The sequence below is a fragment of the Rhinopithecus roxellana genome, chromosome 16 (genome assembly GCF_007565055.1).
Source record: "Rhinopithecus roxellana isolate Shanxi Qingling chromosome 16, ASM756505v1, whole genome shotgun sequence".
Taxonomy (NCBI): Eukaryota; Metazoa; Chordata; class Mammalia; order Primates; family Cercopithecidae; genus Rhinopithecus; species Rhinopithecus roxellana.
The window spans coordinates 40071739-40090877 of record NC_044564.1 but is presented as its reverse complement, the minus strand read 5'-3'; positions in this window follow the sequence as shown (position 1 = coordinate 40090877).

Below are 19139 nucleotides of genomic sequence, written 5' to 3'. Positions count from 1 at the left end.
TTAATTATAGGTGCGACTTCCAAAATGGTGTGTGTTTTTATTACTCGTAAGACATTTAAAAAACATTTTTTAAAACATTGATAGGATCTGTGGTTGAAATACACAAATATTCCTTGTAAATTTAATCATCAGAATAAAGGCTCCAGTGAGTAGAGGTTTTGAGTCCTAACACAGTGTACAGGACGCCTCTGGGAGGGGTGGGCTGGGGAACAGCCATGCTGACAAAGCACCATAGAGATCTACAGAGGAGATAAGCCACTGTCATTGGGAAAGGCTTTGAGCTGATTGACAGGTGTTTTATAAATTGCTTCTGGCAGCAAACAATCAGCACTGGGGAAGACTAAAAAGAAAAGTGAAGACACCAAGTGGAGACAGGTAATTGCCCCATAAAAGAGCTCAGGAGTTTTAAGACCTACTCCTTAAAACAGATGGCTTTGGAAGGAAAAACTCCTCCCTGTTTGCCAATGAAGCTGGTCCATGATTATTTCTTGTGTCTTTACCCCACCTTAATCCATCATCCCCCATTCTGATTCCCACAAAGACCAAATTCCTAAAGCATGCTCAATAGAAGGGGAGTTGTCCACACAAGCAGTCAGTAATACCCACATCATTTATAAGGTAACGGACTCAGGCTCTGGGATTGGAGGTGTGGCTGCTGCAATGTTTCCCTCTGTTCACTAACATGCCACCAGTGTGCTGAGCCAGGGTTCAAGTGCTGTTATGAGTCACATTTCACACCCCTTGGCTACAGCAGTGTTTCTAAGGCAAACGCCCCCCTCTGCCTTGCAGACTTAAACAAACAATCCTCTTGAGAATCACAAGTGACTTGGTTCCTCTTCTGAGTGGGCGCCCTCTCTGTCATTGTTTCAGTGTAGACTCTGAAAGGTGAGCTTCAAAACAAAAACACAGGAACTCAGGAAGGTCAGGTTTGCTAGTCAATGAAGATCAGGAGTGCGAGAGGAAAAGATAACCTGAGGTTGAATTGCAGGGGAAATGGGGAATGTTGGTGCCGTTCTCCCATTTCTTTTCCTTTACCTCATTTGACTGTGATAGAAAAGAATGCCCAGTCCCCAGGCACCCTAATCTATTCACTCATGAGAATCCATATTGGTTATCATCTTCCTTGAAAAATATAAACCCCACAACATGACCCGGGCCACCAAATCCAGCCGTTCCACTTATAGCCCTTTATTCCCAGGAGGTTCAACCTTCTACTCCTTCAGCCTAGGACCTAGTTCAAATTTCTGATTCTGGAAATCCCTAATCCAATTTCTGATTTGGGCTTCCTCAAAAATATGTTGGGGTGGGCACATGCTTTGGTGCACCTCTGTAATCCCAGCTACTCATGAGGCTGAGGCAGGAGGATGGCTTGAGCCCAGGAATTTGAGATGAGTCTGAGCAACATAACAAGACCTAGTCTCTTAAAAATAACAATAACAATATGTTGGGAATTTGAAATTCAAGATACATCTGGCAAAATAATTATTTAAATTAATATTTAATTATTAATAATAGTAAAAGGAAAACAAAAGAAAACTCCCACAGTCATAATCCCATGATAATGCAGCAAGAACCTGCTTCTGTGAAAAGGGGACTGAGGTCATGCATGCAATGGACATAATATGCTAAGATGAAGAAAAGCACACTTTAAAATAGATTATTTTAGTGTCTTCTTGATATGAAAATATTTTGGGCACTATTTAGTACAATTTTCTAGAAGAATAAAAATCAGCTCACCTATGATGAACTATGCCTACTTCATCATGATTAGAAAAAAAAAAAAAATCTGTTCTCTTATTCTTTATCAACAACCAACACCAACTATTACCTCCTCCTCCATCTCATGAACGTAATCAAATCATGATTTAGTGACTACTGTACCTTTCCCTAATTTTAACCTTTAAGAAGCTAAGCAGTCTTACCACTTGGAGCCAGAACTTCAATCCTTCTCGGGACTGCCGAGTTAGAGTCATTAAGCCCCCATGTCCTCTGCAAACTAAGAAGTACAACTCCTTGCCTTTGTCTTCTACCAGGATTCATAGTGACGAATCCACTAGGCCCCACCATCATTTTCCCTTGCTCTCAATGCTTTAAAAGACATTTTTCTGCATCCCTAATACCCATCCCCTACCTTCCTCTATCTGCAAGAAACAACCAGGAGTCTGTACTCCTTCACATAGAACTAGTGACTCTAGGAACACGGAATGAGTCTGACTTGATCTGAGGCAATTTTGTATCTTATTCACATTGCTTTTAATTAAAATAGGCATGGACACTAGAAGTCATTCAGGCCAATGAGACATGAAAGAAGTACTCAAGAAGGCTTCTGGGCAGTTTTTCCTTACATGAAAAAAGACAAGTACCAGAAGAGATGACCTCTGGACATTGATAGGACTGGATCTGATGCCTGAAACTGCTGCAGCAATCTTAGAGCAGTGAAATGAACTAGACCTGAGCTGTCCATATTATAGCCATAGGTGGCTACTGAGCACCTGGGATGTGGCTAGTCTAAAATGAGAAATGCTAATCAAATATCTCACTAATAGTTATATTCACATTCCCAGTCATGAGATTGCTGAATCGAACGGTAGTTCTATTCGCATTTCTTTGAGAAATCTGCAAACTGCTTTCCACAGTGGCTGAGCTGATTTACACTCCCACCAACAGTGGATACATATTCTCTTTTCTCTGCAGTCTTGCCAACATCTGTTATTTTTTGTCTTTTTAATGATAGCCATCCTGACTGGTGTGAAATGGTACCTCATTGTGGTTTTGATTTGCATTATTCTGATGATTAGTGATGTGGAACATTTTTCATGTTACTTGGCTGCTTATAGGTCTTCTTTTGAGAAGTTTCTGTTCATGTTCTTTGCCCATGTTTTAATGGGGTTATTCATTTTTTTGTATGTTGATTTGTTTAAGCTCCTTATAGATTCTGGATATTAGTGCTTTGTCAGATGCATAGTTAGTGAATATTCTCTCACACTCTGTAGGTTCCCTTTACTCTGTTGATTATCTCTTTTGCTGTGCAAAAATTAAACTAAAAGCTCTTTAGTTTAATTAGGTCCCACTTATCAATTTTTGTTTTTGTTGCAATTGCTTTTGAAGACTTAGTCATAAATTATTCCTTCACAAGGCTGATGTCCATAATGGTGTTTCCAAGGTTTTCTTCTAGAATTCTTATAGTTTGAGGTCGTACAATTAAATCTTTTTAAATTATTATTATACTTTAAGTTCCAGGGCACATGTGCACAATGTGCAGGTTTGTTACATATGTATACATGTGCCATGTTGGTGTGCTGCACCCATTAATTCGTCATTTACATTAAGTGTATCTCCTAATGCTATCCCTCCCCCCTCCCCCCTCTCCACAATAGGCCCCGATGTGTGATGTTCCCCTCCCTGTGTCCAAGTGATCTCATTGTTCAATTCCCACCTATGAGTGAGAACATGCGGTGTTTGTTTTTCTGTTCTTGTGATAGTTTGCTGAGAATGATGGTTTCCAGCTGCATCCATGTCCCAACAAAGGACACGAATCACCCTTTTTTATGGCAGCATAGTATTCCATGCTGTATATGTGCCACATTTTCTTAATCCAGTGTATCATTGATGGACATTCGGGTTGATTCCAAGTCTCTTCTATTGTGAATAGTGACACAATAAACATATGTGTGCATGTGTCTTTATGGCAGCATGATTTATAATCCTTTGGGTATATCCCCAGTAATGGGATGGCTGGGTCAAATGGTATTTCTAGTTCTAGATCCTTGAGGAATTGCCACACTGTTTTCCACAATGGTTGAACTGGTTTACAGTCCCACCAACAGTGTAAAAGTGTTCTTACAATTAAATTATGAGTTAATTTTTGTATAGGATGAAAGGTAGGGGTCCACTTTCATTCTTCTGCATATGGCTAGCCAGCTATCCAAGCACCATTTATTGACTAGGGAGTCATTTCCCCATTGCTTACTTTTGTTGACTTTGTTGGAGATCAGATGATTGTAGGTGTGTGGATTTATTTTGGGGTGCTCTATTCTGTTCCATTGGTCTATATGTCTGTTTTTGTACCAGTATCATGCTATTTTGGTTACTATAGCCTTGCAGTGTAGTTTGAAGCTAGGTAATGTGATGTCTCTGGCTTTGTTCTTTGTTCTTAGGATTTCTTTGGCTATTCAGGCCCTTTTTTGGTTCCATATGAATTTTAGAATAGTTTTTTTTAATTCTGTGAAAAATTATGTTGGTAATTTGATAGGAATAGTGTTGAATCTGCAGATTGCTTTGGGCATTTTGTCCATTTTAACAATATTGATTTTTCCTATCCATGAGCATGGAATGTTTTTCCATTTGTTTGAATCATCTACAGTTTTTTTCAGCAGTATTTTGTAGTTCTCCTTGTGGAGATCTTTTACCTCCTTAGTTAGACATATTCCTGTGTGTGTGTGTGTGTGTGTGTGTGTGTGTGTGTGTGTGTCTATTGTAAATGAGATTGCGTTCTTGATTGATCTCTTGGCTTGAACTTTATCAGTGTGTAGAAATGCTAGTAATTTTTGTACATTGATTTTGTATCCTGAAACATTACTAACGTTGTTTATCAGGTTTAGGAGGCTTTTGGCAATCTTTAGGGTTTTCTAGGTATGGAATCATATTATAAGCAAACAAAGATAGCTTGACTTCTTTTCCTATTTGGATGCATTTTATTTCATTCACTTCCCTGATTTATCTGGCTAGGACTTCCTCATATTATATTTTTATTAGGTGACATTAATGTAGACTGATGATAAAGCCCAAATGCTAAAAATTGCGGAGCTGAAATGTGAAGAAAACTTAGTCCTAGACGATGTCCTTAACCAAACTTTTGACCTCATTTACAACTCTGGAGCTGTCCTATGCCAAGACTTCTTTTGTTGTGGGATGGGAATCTCCCTTATAGTTTCAGTCATTGCAAGTTGAGTTTCCCATTACTTACAGCTAAAATGTCTCAACATGATCACTTTCTGCCATTATCTAGAGAAGCCACTTTGACTATACCAATCTCATAGTTAGAACCAGTAAGCCCGCTGAGACAGAAAGACTCTGGCCTTCTATGGACAAGTCCTTGGACATACAGCTAAAAGCATGGATTTTAAGATCTAATGTCTTCTGTTTCCTTGTTTTCAAAACTGAAATGAGAACATCACTTAACCTGTAAGAATATTGTAAGTATTGTCACTTAGATGCTATATGAGTTCAAAAAAAGTTGTTGTAACTAGATAGTAAATAACCAAATGATTTGGCCACTGGTGATTTAAAACTGTAGCCAATACTGTTATATTCTGATGAGTAAGTTGACTCCTTTTATAAGTCAATCTGCATTTTTTCTGATTTGTGTTTTGACCTAGAGGAGTCATGTAGGTTGACCCTCTTCCTGTGGTGGAATTTCCCACAACCTGCTGTTTAACCAGCTGTTCACTCCTCTAAATCACCCCCATTCTGTAACCCCCCAGCAACTGGGTTTGCAAGTGAGCTAAATGGCAAGCCATATGGCACTGCATCACGAGCCAATGGAAATCTACTTTTTCCAAATGACTTAAGTTTTAAAAATTGATTTATATCCCCAACATTCTTTGGCCCCAAAACTTTTACAACCCCTACTATTCACTAAAGATTTCTCTATTGCATGGATTTTTCTATATTAACCATGCATTCTTTTTATGCATACAAAAGCATGAGGTTCTTAGGTTCAGTAAATCCCCTAATAACTGACAACAGATGAGAACAAAGACTTCATTTGTAACAGAGAAGATTTTCTGCTTTTGTTCTGCAAATTAATTTTTCCCACTATGGCTGCAGTGTTTCTCTTTGGCATTCCTACGTGTCTAGCCCTAATAGGGCTGCAAGTTATAAAACCAGAGTCATGAAGGCCTCTCATGTTTACACTCTAGGTTCAAACATCCATAGAGAATTTGCAATTCAAAGATGTTTCAAATTGTCAGGATCCCTAATTGTTCACTCTTCAAAAGGAAGAGAAGAGTCTGATGATGCTGGGTAATATTTATTGAGAGTGGACCATGCTTCAGGGAACTGGGCTACGTGCTCACATACACTAGCTCCAATCCACAGACCAATCCTGTAGTAAACGTATTATTATCCCCATTTGGCAGAAGATAAAACAGAGACTCAGATCTAAGTTTAGTAGATTGCCCAAGAACACAACTAGCAAGAAATAGAACCAAGATTCTATTCTAGACGTCAAATGTCACTCCCTCCCTCTTTTATCGTAAAATTTATATAAATATTTTTCAGTTCATCAGCTAAACAAACAGTAGACCCAACACTCTTGAGAAAAGCTTATTGCAGTCATTGGGAATCATTCTTATTGTTTGAAAAGTTATTACATAAATATTCTTTCTGTTTCTGTTCCAAGCAGTAATCCATAGATATCATAGGCTTTTATGAGAAATTCTAGATCTTACAGGACAGTGAGAAGACACTGCCTTATGTGCCACTTTTGAAAATAAAAATTAGTAATTAAATCCATAGTTAATTGAATTCAGCAGCAAACACTAATAAGAATTTATGGCATACAACAGAGTCAAAAGCTATCACCCCTGGGTCAAAGCCTGACTGCTGCCTGTTTTTGTACAACCTGGGAGCTGAGAATAGTTTTTACATTTATGAATGATTAAAAATATATCAAAACAAGAATATTGTTTTGTGAGCGTTATATGAAATTCAAATTTCAGGGCAATAAAAAACGTACTTTTGGGAACACAGCCATGTTTATTCATCTATGTACTGTCTATGGCTTTGAGCTACAACAGCAGAGTTCAGTCATTGTGGCAAAGGTTGTGTGGCCTGCAAAGTCAAAAATATTTACACAAAAAATTTGCCAAACCCTGTTATACTAGTCATTATGGAAGGATCTATAAAGGTGACCAGAAGAGGACATAGATTCTTCTCTCAAAGTAAAGTAGATTGGTGCAAAAGTAATTGTGGTTTTGTCATTACTTTCAATGGCAAAAACCACAATTACTTTTGCACCAGCCTAAACAATCAGGAGGGGGTTAGGATTTCTATAAGAATCTTAAGGACAAGGAAAACAAGGCCAGTGTCATAAGGGATGTTTGAGCTGAGTGAATATTCAAAGGAGGGGAAATTATCAAGAGGTATGGAAATAGAGACCTGCTCTATCTTAAATCCTTACCCTGGTTTATGTGGTAACTGAAAAACAGTTACTGCACATAGAGCTCCTTTCGTCTTACTTTAATCTGCCTCCATATACACATACACACAAGAGATCATAAAAGTGCTTTTCAAGAATGACTTTATTTTCAAAATTATGTTTTTCTTCAGCCCCTAAAATACTCCATTTGAGTTAAAGTCATTTATATGAAACTCTGACACATTGTCCATGAATTTTAGAGCTCAGAAGAATTTAGATATTATTTAACCTAATACTTTCATTTTGCAGAAGAGAAAACTACCCAGAAAGGTAAAGAGAATTTCCTAAGTTCAAACAACTAGTAAATGACTGAGCTGGCAGTAAAGAAAAGGAAAGGGATTTGTAATTCGTAGTGTACTTGCTTCTACATGTATCTTCTAATTTAATTCTCACAGCAGCGCTACAAGGTAGATCTTATGTCCATTTTACAAGACAAAAAACTGAAGCTCAGAGAACATAGAAAAAAAAAAAGAAAAAGTACCTAAGGTCTCACAGATAGTATTTATAGAAGCCAGAAACAAAAATTCCAAATCCTGTGATTTTTATACTTTATGATCTCCTGAGGAGTTGTAATAGAGTTTTTTACCCTAGCACGCATGATTCCCCTAGTTCTAAAAAGAAGGCATGGAGCTTAAAAGAATGGTTTTCTCAAATCACCACGCACATGCCTTCCCCTTGGCACAGTTCTGGCAAACTTGGATAAAAGAGCATTGGTCACTTACAGACTTGCCTTATGTTATTCTTTCCTCAAATTAAACCGTACTGTGTCTTCATTTTAAAAAGGTTGGTTACCTTTCAGGGGGACATGTAGTAAAAATCTGCTTCTGTTGTGCATTAGGCAGGCATTAGCTCAGATTAATGAAGCGTTTATTTGCATCACCAAATATAAACATGCAGGTTAACCTGGTGCTTAGTTAGGACTCAGAGTTTTAACCATTTGTTAGTTATAAAATGTGGCTATATAGTAATATGCTCACTAAAACAAACAAACAACAACAACAAAACACTATAACTCTTACCCCCAAAAGACCCTGTGCTCTTCAAATGATATACTAAAGACTAGCTAGATGTTCACCCCATCGTGTCCTTTTCTTCCTGAACTTATGATTATACTATTAGTTTGGTACAAAAGTGATTGTGGTTTTGCCAATTGCTTTACCAAAAAAACGCAATTACTTTTGCACCAACCAAATACATCCCTCAGCGTCAGAGAAAGTAAGTACATCCACATTACATTCATCAGCCTCCATTACAGTTAGGTGTGGTCATATGACTGAGTTTGGCCACTAAAATGTGGGCAGAAGGGAACCATGCACTCTCCACCTAAGGCCTGCCATAAACCCTTCAGCACAGTCATCATATTCCCTCTCTTTCCTCATCTCTTAGCCACACACAGAGCAGCTGTTGGAGATTCTCAAGACCATCTGAGACATGATTGAGCCACTAAAGGGAAAGAAACTAGATTCATCTGACTCCAATCAACCTACATTGGCCCAGTAAGAAAGGGAGAAGTAAGCTTATTGTGCTGTCACTGAGATTTGGGGGTATTTTCACAGCATTTAGTCAGCCCAAGAGATTTTAAACTGATTGCATTGGAAGGTCATGTGCCATGGCTCAAATGTTTCTAGCTGTTTGATTTTCTCATGCCCTTTGTATCCTGTCTCACTTTATTTTCAACATTCATGTTCCCAGTAGAGGTGGCTCTTCATTTTTCAGAGCTAATTTCATTACTGACAACAACCAAATGACATATGTTACCAAATTCTGTAAATAAAGATTAATCACAACTGTGCAATAAAAGTTTACCGATTAAAAGTAATATGTGACTCTAAAGCAGTGACTCTAGTGCAAATGCGGCCCACAGCCTGCTTTTTGTACATAAAGTTTTATTGGAACACAGCCATGCTCACTGTGTACATACTCTCTACGGTTGCTTTCACTCAGGACATCAGCAGAGTTGAGTAGGTGCAACTTAGTCTGCGAATTTTTAAATAATTACTATCTTGGCCCTTTACAGAAAAATTTGTCAATTCTGGCTCTAAATAAACAAAACTCATTTCCTTCATTAATTGTCCTACTGACTTTGAATGCAATTCCAAGATAGAAATCCCAAAAAGTTTTAGGCATGCCAGCATTGTGGAACCAATTACAGAAATCCCTGAGAAAATGACTTTGAATAAACAATTCTCATGTGAAAGAATATGCTCCATGGCATCGGTTAGAAAGCAATCATGGCCGGGCGCGGTGGCTCAAGCCTGTAATCCCAGCACTTTGGGAGGCCGAGACGGGCGGATCACGAGGTCAGGAGATCAAGACCATCCTGCCTAACACGGTGAAACCCCGTCTCTACTAAAAATACAAAAAACTAGCCGGGCGAGGTGGCGGGCGCCTGTAGTTCCAGCTACTGGGGAGGCTGAGGCAGGAGAATGGCGTAAACCCGGGAGGCGGAGCTTGCAGTGAGCTGAGATCCAGCCACTGCACCCCAGCCTGGGCGACAGAGCGAGACTCCGTCTCAAAAAAAAAAAAAAAAAAAAAAAGAAAGCAATCGTATCCTAACTTTTAAACAAATTTAAAAGGCAAGTTATACACTAGAAGGAAATATTTGTTGATAAAGCAGTAGTATCCAGAATAAATACAGAATTCCCACAAATTAATACTACTACTAATAAAACACACTAAGAATATGGATAAAGCATATACACAGCAACTCACCAAAAACAAAAATCTAAATGTCCAACAAGCTAATGAAAATGGTCTCTGCCTCACTAATAATCAAGGAAATGCAACTTAAAGCAACAATGAAATACTATTTCACCTCTGAAAGACTGGAAAAACTTTAAAATGTGGAAACATCAAGTGGTGGCAAGAATGTGGGAAAGCAGGATATAATTTGGATATAATTTGTATTACCACTTTGGAAAATAATTTGGTAGTTCCTAGTCATCCTGACTCCATGCATGCATATCCTACAACTTAGCAATTCCGCTTTCAGAAACACACTGTACAGGAATTCCCACACATGAGCATGAGAAGACTGTCCAAAGACGTACATTGCAGCCCTGTTTATAACAGAAAAGAGTGGAAACAGCTTTCATCTGTAAGGAATAGGATAATAGAACTGGAGATTTAATTCATTTTTGTGAAAGTATCCAAGAGTTAAAATGAATTGACTGCTTCTACCTGGATAAATCTCAGAAACATAATGGTGAATTAAAAAACAATTGCAAATGAAATACACAGTAGCATACCATTTGTGTAAATTTTTTAAACATGCAGATTCATATTTTTATAGATATTTCTGTGGTAAAATTATAAATACAACTTTAAAATAAAAACAAAGTAAACGTTTTTTAAAAATACAGACTGGATGCGGTGGCTCACCCTGTAATCCTAGCACTTTGGGAGGCCGAGCCGGGTGGATCACGAGGTCAGGAGTTCAAGACCAGCCTGGCCAATATGGTGAAACCCCATCTCTACTAAAAAACACAAAAATTAGCCAGACGTGGTGGCTTGTGCCTGTAGTCCCAGCTACTCAGGAGGCTGAGGTAGAAGAATCACTTCAACTCGGGAGGCAGAGGTTGCAGTGAGCGAGATTGCGCCACTGCACTCCAGCCAGGGTGACAGAGCGAGATTCCATCTCAAAAAGAAAAAAAAAAAATACAGACCACCTTCAGTTGATAGTTACCTCTGAGAAGGGAGGGAAAGGGAAGGGATGCGTATTGCACCTCAACTGTCATCTTATAGTCCTTTCTTTAAAACAGAGAAAGAGTATAAGTAAGTATGGCAAAATAGTAACATTTATTTATTAGGTGGTTGACAAGTAGATCTCTGTTTATTAGGTTGTGTGTGTGTGTATGTGTGTGTATACATATATATATATATATATATATGTATACTCAAAAGGAGGAAAGTAACCAATCACTTCTCTTTAAAGCTACACTGGATTCTCTGCCCTCTGCCCACAGTAGGGCACTAGCCACAATGTAGATGACATTCAGGAGACCCTGCATTGCCTGTCCATTCAGGGATGGGCCCACCTAGGGAAGCCAATTCTCATAACATATTCTTGCCTTAGGATTTTTGGAGAAGGGAAATATCTGTGGCCCTCAAATAGATATTTACCTCCTTGCTCCTCAGGAGATTAGTGACTCTAGGAAGTCACAACTTCCATGTATTTTGTGAGATTAACCCATGATTAGACATCTCTTCGCTCATAGCATCAATTTCTCTCCAGTGCATCTGAGCATGGTTGTAACCTACACAGAACACACCTCAATGGCTGGAGTACCTGCCTGCCTCAGTCTATACCCTTGTCAGTTTTCTGCTGCATAGTCACATTCTCACAGTACAATTCCTGAAAGTGAGCTAAACAGTCCCCCTCACATTTACCCCATCAGCACACTCTTCCCTTCTTAGCACCTGTCCTAATCATGATTCGTTAATCATGATTGTGTCAACATACAATCAATGTCTCTCTAGACTGTAGGTTCACAGGGTAGGACTTTGGATTTTTACACAGCAATATTTCCAGAGCCAAGCTCTGTGCATAAAACAGAACAGGTACTCACTAATTATTTGTAGAATGAATGGTTTCTGAAGTGCAGAAAGAGTCCATTCTGGAATCACAGACCGGGGATGAACAAAATCTATGGATGTCTGCTCAGCATAAATACTGTAACAGATAATGGATCAGAAGAACTCTGTAAATCAGATTTCTAAACCTGGCTTTGCTACTCACTCGCTCCAGGGTCCTGAGAATTCTGATTCTTTGAGAGCACTAAAGGAAGTTTGCAGCCTCAGAGGAGAAGCAATCCAGTTCGTCCTTAGAAGGCCCAGCTCTCTTACTCACTGGCTACATGGTCGTGGGCAATTTATTTGACTTCTGAGTTTGTCTCCTTATCAAAAAACAGAAAGTAATCATGGTACCCACAGTATGAATTATAGGTATTGTTATATGAGTATAAAAACACTGCATAGTTATCCTGGACTGTATAAAGCAATCAAGAAATGTAAGAAAGAAGGAGGAGAAGAAGCAGCTATAGAAAACCACGTAAACCAGAAATTACAATACAATGTATTGTTATTCTCTGCAAAACATGCTCTGTGGGAAATGCAAAGAGATATAAGATATGCTCCTTGCCCTCAAGTGGCTTGCAGTTTGAAAGAGGAGGTAAAGCATGTACATGTGAAAACGTAATGAATGATCCAGCAATCTCACTCCCTAGTATTTGCCCAAAGGAGGTGAAAACGTATGTCCACACAAAAACCCACACATAGAAATTCATAGTAGCTTTATTCATAGTTGCAAAAACTTTGAAGCAACCAAGATGTCCTTCAGTAGGCTAATGGGGAAATAAACTGTGGTATATCCAGACAATGGAATATTATTGAACACTCAAAAGAAATTAGCTCTCAAACCATGCAAAGACACAGAAAATTCTTAAATGCGTGTTAGTAAGTGAAAGAAGGCAGCCTGAAACAAAAGGCTACATACTGTATGATTTCAACTATTATGACATTCTGGAAAAGGGAAAATTGTGGAGACAGTAAAAATATCAGTCGGATGTTGATAGCAAGGAAGGTTGTATGTATGTTGAGGCAAGGATATACTCTGTACTTGTTGCTCAATTTTGCTGTGAACCCAAAACTGCCTTTAAAAATAGTCTATTTAAAAACATTTTAAAACAAGCAACATAAATAATACGAGGCAGTTCTAAGTTTCATGGGCTTGGGGTAGACAAAACTGCCGAAGGAGGGTGGGGACCAGAGCCACCAAGAGAAACTCATTGTGAACTCAGCCCAGAAGACAGAACTGATGAGTCGGTCAACCAGGAATAATCTGACTCCTGTGAGAAATCCCGCCCATCCCAAAACTGGTTAGGAAGAAGAGGTAGTTCCCTTTTTTGAGAACATATTTTTAAAGCCTATTCTCCAAACTGTGTGCACTAAAAAGAGCAGTAAGCACTCATCTCAATAAAACCCCTTAAATACAAAAATATTTAGTATGCCCAGTTTGACACCTCCTAGTTATTTTTTTGTTAAATACTCAATGCAGAGTACAATTTACTTCTCCATTTAAAAAAAAAAAAAAAAAACTTTTCTCCATTCTGTTTTGGTTTGTGGGTTTTTGTTGTCATTTCTTCCTAAAGCACTGTTTCCTCACATTTGCATCTCCCAGCCTTTTTAATGTGATATTCCATTTAAACTGCCTTTTAATTGTATGTGCTGCCTTGGCAGAACATGACTGATGTACTTGCGTTAATTAGGGCTCCAGTCAGCAGCCCGTGCCAGCTGGAAACTGAGAAACAAGCGTAAATTATTCTGTCATCAATCAGCTCGAAAATGTTTGAATCACTAATTAGTTTGCAATTTGGGTGACAGTTTATCTGACGCAGGCGGTGTCAGAAACTTCAGATCTTAGATGAATAATTTGCCAGGAACAAGCACAGATTCCCTGCTTTTAAATACATGAAGGTTTATCTGCATGTTGAAAGGTGGCTCAGCAGTCTTCATTAACTTCCAACTGAGACTATGTAAATCAGGAATCAGTGCGAGCCTCTTCAGGTCATGGTGGCTTAGCAGATGATATTTAGAAAAAGAAAGCCTCTTTTCTTTTCTCTTTTTTTATTAATAATTCATAAACTGATAGACAAGGATGTTTAGGCTTTAACCGCTTTAAAAAATCACAATGGTTTTCAAAAAAAAAAGCAATCACCCCCCTTTTACATGAAAATTAGTTGTGCTGCATCTTGCTGTTTAACTGATTTATGCTCCTTCACCGTCACGTGACTGGAATGTTAAATGGGGAGTGATTATTAGCCCTTGTCCTTTCAAGAAGGATCGTTATTGGGGTTTTGTTAAATGGCAGACTTATGTTTCTGCTTCAAGGGAAAGGTATGTAGACTCGGGTGAGGGCAGGAGGGAAGAACAAGCAGTAAAATGGAAAAGAGAAATTTTTGTCTAAAAGCAACATAAAAATCTATTATTTATTCAGTTACGGGTAGTGGAATGGTCCCTTGTTACTTGAATCAAGGAGCTGGCCTAAGTAGTAACTCCCTGCATTAACCATGGACGGGAGGAAATGTTATCTGTGGGATACTTTTGGATTATGGAGCGATTTGGGTCTGCAGCTCCATTATCCCTACTTTTATAGGCCACATACCACCATATGTACAGAGGACCAAGGATAAAGGGAGTTGTCACCCTTCAAAATTTGCTTGCAAGAGGTCAAGTTAGTCTCCCTCGTTAATTGTAATAGACCTAGTGAGTTAGGAGCTGCAAACCCAATGCTGCCCGCTTCTAGAATGGAGAAGGGGAAGAAAGAAAGGTAACTAAGTTTAGAATACACCATTCCAGCTAGGCGCGGTGGCTCACACCTGTAATCTCAACACAACACTTTGGGAGGCCAAGGCGGGTGGATCACAAGGTCAGGAGTTCAAGACCAGCCTGGCCAAATTGGTGAACTCCCGTCTCTACTAAAAATACAAAAATTAGCCAGGCGTAGTGATGGGCACCTGTAATCCCAGCTACTTGGGAGGCTGAGGGAGAGAATTGCTTGAACCTGGGAGGCAGAGGTTGCAGTGAGCCGAGATCATGCAAGAGCGAGACTCCTTCTTGGGAGAAAAACAAAAAAGAATACACCATTCCCCTCTTCATTGCCAGCTACGAGAGTGAGTGAAGCTGTCTAGAAGAAGACAGAGGAGCTTAAGGAGTCCCACAAGTGAGAAGCTGGGGTCGGAGAATATGAAACAGTGGCTAGTGTGGACTCCACGGCCTGGTTCTATGTAAGGCCTCAATATCCAGGAAGGTAAAGACAAGGTGAGGGAAACAAAACCAAAAACGTCAAGTGTATCACTTTTTTCTCTCAAATCAAGTCCCTAATTTCTTTCTTCCAAGGAGTTTCTTAACAAGCTCCCATAGCCCCAAAGCTCTTCTGTCTGTTATTCTTCCTCGTAGAATTTTAGTTCACCATTTGACACCTTGCTATGGTTCGAAATGTTTGGCCCCTCCAAAACTCATGTTGAAATTCAATTGCCATTTTAACAGTATTAAGAGGTGGGACCCTCGAGAGGTGATCAGGGCATGGGGACCCCATCCTCACTGGTGGGGTTGGTGCCCTTACAAAAGGGCAAGTTCGGGCCTCTCCCACCCGCTTCTATCCTTCTGTAGTGTGAGAAAGAGTGTTACTCTCTCCTGAGGATGCAGCATTTAGGGCCCCATCTTGGAAGCAGAGACTGGACCCTCATCAGACACCAAATCTGCCAGCCCCTTGATCTTAGACTTCCTGGCTTCTAGAATAATGAGAAATAAATTTCCATTGTTTATAAATTACTTAGTCTGTGGTGGTGTTCTGTTACAGCAGCACAACGCGGACTAAGACAACCCCCCTACCCTGGCCATTTTGCTAATTCAGGCCATGCAGTCTCTCCCCTGGATTAACAAAGCTCCTAACCAGGTGCCCTCCCTTTATCTCTTCTTCCCTTCCCCACTCTCCCCACAGCTCCGTATCAGTCCATTTGAACCCATCCTTCAACACAGGTGGATGAATGGAGAAGAGGAAGGAAGGAAGCTGTGTTTGGTAAGGGCAGTGAAAACAACAAAAGATAAAAAGTTAAGAATTCCCACAGTATGTTGAGAGGACAGTGAAAAAGTAATCTACTGAGTTCTATAGAACATGGGGTGTTTTGGTTTAAGGATGTGGCATTTATCCTGGGGATAATGAGGAATCATTGAAAATTTTCAAATAAGGAAGTAATATAATGAAGTTAGTAAGTGAAGTGTACAATGTCTACAGTTTGAGTAATACTGTTTCGACTGTGTGCCTTAAAATTGGCTTAGTTAGAACAGAAAAGTCCTAAATGTCTTCCCCTCTGATCTGTCAAAGTTTCTTACCCAATGAAAGGAAAATTTAAGGCAAATTTTGTAAAAATAAATAAATAAATATAAGACACTGACAAGATAAGTTATAGCCTGGTAGAAAATATTAATAGCTACAAACCATATATCCAACAAAGGACTAGTAACAAAAATATGTAAAGAACTCTCAAAACTCAACAGTAAAAAAAAAAAAAAAAAACCAAACAATCCAATTAAAAAATAAGCAAAAGATAGAAGTTTTGCTGAAGAAGATGTACAGATGACAAATATACACATAAAAAGACGTTCAGCATCATTAGCCATTAGGGAAATGCTAATTAAAGCCACAGTGAGATATCACTTCATACCCATTCGAATGCTTAATAGACAAAATAGTGGTATCACAAAATGCTGGCAGCAATATAGAAACTGGATTACTCATACACTGCCAATAGAAATATAAAATACTACAGCCACTCCAGAATTAAGCAAGTCAATTTCTCAAAAAAACTAAAAACGCAACTACTGTATGAATGCGCAATTGCACTCTTGGGCCTCCCGTCCAGAAAAATAAAAACTCTGTTTACACAAAAACCTGTGCATAAATGTCCATAGCTGTTTTATACATAATAGCTAAAAACTGGAAAGAACCCTCCTGTCCTTCAAAGGGTGAGTGGTTAGACAAACCGTTATACATCCATAGCATGGAATATTACTGAGCAATAAAAAGAAACAAACTGTTCTTACATGCAACAGTTTGGATGAATCTTTTTTTTTTTTTTTGAGACGGAGTCTTGCTCTGTCACCCAGGCTGGAGTGCAGTGGCCGGATCTCAGCTCACGGCAAGCTCCGCCTCCCGGGTTTACGCCATTCTCCTGCCTCAGCCTCCCGAGTAGCTGGGACTACAGGCGCCAGCCACCTCGCCCGGCTAGCTTTTTTTTTTGTATTTTTTAGTAGAGACAGGGTTTCACCGTGTTAGCCAGGATGGTCTCGAACTCCTGACCTCGTGATCCGCCCTTCTCGGCCTCCCAAAGTGCTGGATGAATCTTAAGGAAATTATACTGAGCCCAAAATGTCAATCCTAAAATGTTACATGCTTGCATTTTATGTAACATTCTTGAATGGGCAAAATATGTAGATGGAAAACATATTGCTTGGTTTCTAGATGTTAGTGGTATAGGAAGAAAGTAAGGTACATGGTCTTATAAGGGCAAAATGAGGGATTTCTCTGATGATGGAGCCGTTTCTGTATCTTGACTGTGGTGGAGGATACATGAATCTGCAGTGTGACAAAACTGCATAAAACCATGCAATTGCACACACACACATTCACAAACCAGTATAAGTAAAATTCGGGAAATCTGAGTAAGATTGCTAGACTACATCAATGTCAATATCCTGGTTGTGATGTGCACTATAGTTTTACATGATGTTAGCATTGGAGAAAACTGAGTAAAGTGTATACAAGATCTCTCTGTATTGTTTCTGCATATGATTCTGCAATTACCTCAAAACAAAAAGTTTAATGAATAAAAATATGTAGTCCAGAACAAAAGCTGTCAGTGCCTCTGCCTGAAACATCTGCAGAAACAGGAGAAACTCATGGAGAATCTTTTCCCAACATTTCCAGAGTGAGAAAGGGAATAAGCGTTCTACTACACAAAGTTAGAAAGAGATCCAGATTGATGGTAGCTCTACTGGGTTCTGCACATGGCTTCCAATGTCACTCTTCTGTTGGAGGAGTGAAGTCACCATCTCAGAGAGCTGTAAAGGGAAAGGGTATGAAGGAGTATGTAAGGGAGATTTTACAAGCCAAGCTTAAAAGTGGTGCACATCACTTGCCAAAATGAACAGACAAAAGAGTTCATCACAGTCTGGCAGGAGATTCTAGAATAATTTCAAACCTTCCTTTCCTCAGTGCTTCTGCAAAGAATCAAAATAGCCCTTTTTCATGAAAATATTGAAAATTATATTTCTAGAATCCCTGGAAAAACGAAAGGAATGATGATAGTGCTGTTTACTACTGTCAACAAAAACAATGTATCTCTAAATCGAGACTTTTTTAGATCATTTGTTTCACTGTCAAGCTATTCATTAAAAATTCTCAGTTGACCATATAAACGATAAGCATGTGAGGTGATACATATGTTAATTAGCTTGGTTTAGCCATTCCACAATGTATACATATTTCAAAACATCATTTGTACATGATAAATATGTACAATTTTTATTTGTCAATTTAAAAATGTAAAAAAACTTTGAAAAACAATCTAAGATAACTGTATAAACCTAGTAGTACCTAAATTACCTTATAAACATTATAATACTGACATAAATTAAGCATTTAAGAGAGTACGACATGAGACAAGTTAAGTTTTCCATGGGAAGGCAAGGGGAAGACAGGCTCAAACCCTGTTTTCAGTAGGTCACTCCTGGATAGGACATGACGGAAAAACGCCTTGGGCAGCTCAGATGTATCATATAAGCATTGGATTCCAGGCAGAACCTGTAAGGAAATTAGAACTCACCTACTTCTCAACCAATTATCTGACTTATCCAAACATTCATTTTACTAATGTACACAAATATGCAAGTACTGCACTAGGTACTAGCAATTCAGTAGTGGGCAAGAGAGACCCAGTGTATGCTCCATGGAGTACATAACCCCTTGGAGAATCCAGATATATGCAGCAAGCCATTTCAAATAGAATGTGTCACATGCCCTGAAAGTGGAAGTAGAGTTTACTATGAGAGCATACAGCAGGAGTCCAGCCTTAATTAGTGAAGACTTCCTTGTGGGAGATTAAGCTAACATATCGTGAGTAATTAGGAGTTAACTAGGGGAAGAGGATGGAAAAGAAGTAGATCTGTATGCATTGGATCAATAATATTTTCTTGTGATGAGGGCAATCGTAACAAAGATTGCAGAAATTCGGGTGAGCATCGCAAGCTCCAACCAATGTGAAAAAAGGGGGGGAGAGGGAGGGGAAGCTTAGTAAGAAGAATGAGAATCTAGATGCCCTGCAAGTGCATATGCTGACTCTGTAAAGACGCTCAGGAATGAAGTCTGGTTGCAGCAGAA